At 35.6% G+C, this 4,528-nt stretch overlaps 1 long non-coding RNA gene across 2 annotated transcripts in view; it reads right to left on the minus strand.

Moving 5' to 3' along the window:
- The window catches only part of LOC115292142, a 53,982-nt gene that overhangs the window by 14,321 nt on the left and 35,133 nt on the right, over nt 1–4,528 (minus strand). The window lies entirely within an intron of this gene.

Below are 4,528 nucleotides of genomic sequence, written 5' to 3' on the forward strand. Positions count from 1 at the left end.
ATAGGAGAACTCGATGTACTTTCTGCTTAATTTTGCTATAAACCTAAATGTTCTTTTTTTAAAAATGTCTATTAAAAAAAAAGAAAGAATACAATGAAAAGTATTGTTCTCATCCTTGGCCCCTGGCTGTACAAGTCTTTTCTCTACAGGCACCAATGATTCTAGTTTCCTGAGTATATTTCCAAGGATTTTGAGGTATATGCAAGCCTTCCATATTGTATATCATATCTATGGACATGATTTCCCTCTTTCTTCTTCAAATGGTAGTATACGACACATTCTGTTTTGCACCTTACTTTTTTCACCTAATGATATACCTTGGAGATTTCTCCATATTCGTACAGAAGGAACATCCTTATTCTTTTTTATTGCTGTATATCATTGTATAAATAAAAATTAATTTATTTAATCAGTCCCCTATTGATGGACATGAAAATTGTTTCTAGTCTTTGGCTATTACAAACAAGTCTGCAATAAATAATGTTGTACCTATGTCATTTTGCAAATAGGCGTACATATTTGTAAGGATAGAGTTCTATAAATAAAACTGGTATGTCAAAGAACATGTGCATTTATATTTTAAAATGTATTTCCAAATTTTCCTTTATATAGAATTATACCAAAATATACTCCCTATAGCAAAATATGACTACAGACTTAGCAAGATTCTGTAATCAACTTTTTGGATCTTTTCCAATTTCCTGGTAAAATATCATCATGTTATAGTTTAATTTACACTTCCTCCTATTATGAGTTAAGCATATATAATCTTTGAAAGCCATTTGTATTTCCTTTTCTGTAAACTGTTTATATCATCTGTTCGTTTTTCTACTGATTTTTTTGTCTTTCCTTATTGATGTGTAGGGTTTTTTTTTTTTTTTTTTTATGTTTTATTTAGTTTTGAGAGAGCCCAAGCAGGGGAAGGGAAGAGAGAAAGGGACAAAGGATCCAAAGAGGGCTCTACATGGACAGCAGTGAGCCCATTGTGGGGCTTGAATTCACAAACTGCGAGATCATGACCTGAGCCAAAGTTGGACGCCCAACCAACCGAGCCGCCCAGGTGCCCCGGGTACTCTTTATATATTAAGGATATTAACCTTTATCTGTAATAGTTGCAAATATTTTCTCAGTTTGTCTTTGGCTTTATATCAAATGGGTTTTGCCATGCAGATATTTTAAAGTATAGTTAAATTTGTCAGTGTTTTCTTTAATGGCTTCAGTATTTTTGTCATAGATAGACCTTATCACTGAAGGTGATTTTTTAAAACTTCTTATAAAATATTATATGACTCATGTTTTCATAGCTCTATTTTTTACATTTAAATCTTTGATTAATTTTTAACTTCTCAGGACACAGAGTAAAATGTATAGCTCCTTTTTTTTTTCAGGTTAATCAAATACTACCTTATTTCCCCATACCATTCCTGCTGGTTCAAGGTGTTACTTTAATCAATCATATACTAAACTCTTGTGAGCCAACTTTTATGCTATTTTTCCACTGATTTTCCTGACTGTTCATGTGTATTATACCTTATAATATGTTTTAAATCTGGTAGGTGAGTGTCTTTTATTACTCTTCCTTTCCAGAGTTTTTCTAGGCATACTTATTGCTTATTTTTCCATGTTAATTTAAAACCATTTTGCACAGTTTAGAAAAATCTTGTTGAAAGCTGCTAAAAGTAGACATTAAATGTTCTCACCACTCACACACACACAAAATGGTAATTGTGTGAGATGATGGATGCATTAATTAACCATACTATGGCAACTACTTGATAATATATACGTATATCAAATCATCACAGGGGCACCTGGGTGGCTCAGTTGGTTAAGCATCCGACTTCAGCTCAGGTCATGATCTCACAGTTCGTGGGTTCGAACCCCGTGTCAGGCTCTGTGCTGACTGCTAGTTCAGAGCCTAGAGCCTGTCTTCAGATCCAGTGACTCCTTCTCTCTCTGACCCTCTGCTGCTCTCTCTCTCTCTCTCTCTCTCTCTCTCTCTCTCTCAAAAATAAATAAAAACATAAAAAAATTTCAAATCGTCACATTGTATATCTTAAACTTACACAATGTTATATATCAATTATAGCTCAATAAAGCTGGGAAAAACCTGTTGGTATTTTTATTGGAATAACATTGATTTATAAATTAATTTAGGAAGAATTTAGAGTCTTTTATAAATGGAGTATTTTCTTCCATTATATTTTCTATATCTGTCATTTATTTCTAGAAAGCTACTAATTTTTATGTATTAATTTGAAACAGCCACATAGCTAAATTATTTCATTATTTTTCATAGTGTCAAAATTCCCATGATTTTTTTGGTTTACAAAAAATGTCTTCTATAATAGGGATAATTTTACTTCTTCTAATTGTTATTTATCTTACTGAAACATTTTGGCTATTGTTTTGGCAACAACACTAAACAACAATTATGGTGATCATGAATATTCTTACCTTGTGCCAAAGGAAGCTGAATCTTCAAGGATGAATATGAATTAGAACTCTTTTAATTTTAAGTAACAGAAACCAACAAAAGCGTGCATAAGCAAAATGGGGGAAATGCATTATATAAAGACAGGGTGTCTCATAATTCAAGGGCAGCAGAAACCATGGGAGTGCCCTCTGTCTATGTCCTGTGTTCCTCTTCATATGTCTGCTTCATTCTTTCTTCTTAGACTTCTCTGTCACTCAGTCACATTGGAGGAAGAAGATGATTTACCCACAGTGACTAAGTTGAATGTTACAGATCAAACCACAAAGTGTTATTTTCCTTCAGTCCAAAAAAAAAGGATTCTGACAGTTCCATTCTGGTCCAAATAACCGATGATGAGAAAGGGGCCACATTCCAAACATGGCGGCTGGAGGCACAGGTAAGAAGTAAGTACTTAATGACATAATTTTGAGCTGGGTATTTACTCCAAAGGCAAGTCTACTATAGCATACAAAAATACACATGTATAAATAAACATGCATCTTGGGAAGCTACAAAGCACTTGGCTGTGATTTCTTAAAGCATATGAGCTTCTTTAAGATCCTCTGCCTTAGGCTGGTTTCTCTGGAAGCAGAGCCTGAGAAGAGGGATGGGGATGTATATCAATTACTGAGGCAGTGTGCAAAAAAAACTAGTACGGGAGAGAGTTTAGCAGAGTTGGGAAGAAGAAACAGTGAGAAAGAATATAGTCTCAGGTAAAGTCCAGCTATAGTCTGATCTACAAGAATCCTATGCAGAGCTTTCGCTCTCTAATATGAGAAGGTAGGCCTTTTGTAGCCCCTTAGCCGTTAGTTATTGAGGCGGGGTGCCTAGCTTTTTTGTCAAGGCAGCTCCCATCAACTTAAGGCAATTCTTTAGAGAGGAGGGTGTAGCTATGAGCCTTTGTCAGTCAACAGTCACAGCAGCTTGGGGGTGGGGGGACACTGAAACAGCATCAACTAAACCCTATGTTAATAAACTTCCTATCAAAATGTTGACAACGTAAGAAGATATCATGATGTTGCAACACTTGAAAAATACAGGGCAAAAAGAGTTAGTTCTGCAATTAAATCCTTTGCTCTTTTTATGTTTTCCTTTTTCTCAAATTTGTTATGGTTGGAACTCAGAATAGATTCTGTTGTGGATCAGGAGGAAATGGAAGATGAAAACAAGGTTTATATCTACAAACAAATCATCAGACATACTAGCACTAAACCAAGTGTATCATACGGGGAGAGTCTTAGAATTAAGTTCCAGCACAGTGCTTACCCTATAAACTTGAGTAATGGTGCTTAATATCTTTTCTCACTTATTGAATAGAGTTTGAAATATTTTCCACCAATGCTAAGGGAAGTCGAAGAAGATAACAACAGTAAATTGTTCTAAGTAACATGAAGGCAAGGACTAAAAGACATACAACTATACCGTGTTGCTATTGGACAGATTCCATTACTCAGAAATGCAAAAGGAAAACCACAATCATTTGTCTCCACATTCATCTCCCTGGTGCAAGTGGGCATTGTTCTTTACCTCATGGCAAGAGTAGAAATACTGCCAGGGAGCAAGTACACAAAGTTGTTAAGGAAACTAGAATGCATCAGCTCAGAGTTATTTACAGAGAACTTTCAGGATGATCACATTCAATAAAATCAACTCTGTTTAAACATCCTTCACTGCTTGCCAGTACATCCCAATCACGTATCTATTTTGAAGGGTCCTTCAATCAGCTGCACTTGACTCCATATGGATTCAAGAGTCAGTGAATGGTGGTCACATCACAAAAGTGTAATTTATGTATGGCATTTCTGTATTACGTGTTCGATGCTTGTTCACACTTGCCCCAGCCATTGTCAAGTTTGTTTGCTTTTGTAATATCGGAACAAGGTGACTGTTGACTGCCATTGATAGAGAAACATTTTTTCCAAAGCAGCTGTTGTCTGTGTTCCCCAATGCGGATAGAGTGGGACTTGTCTCTTCCCATTCTCTCCACTCAACTTTTGAGCTACCTAGTAACAGCTGCCTCTGGCCATCATTTTTATCCTTAATTGGGAATTG

The sequence above is a fragment of the Suricata suricatta genome, chromosome 5 (assembly GCF_006229205.1).
Source record: "Suricata suricatta isolate VVHF042 chromosome 5, meerkat_22Aug2017_6uvM2_HiC, whole genome shotgun sequence".
Lineage (NCBI taxonomy): Eukaryota > Metazoa > Chordata > Mammalia > Carnivora > Herpestidae > Suricata > Suricata suricatta.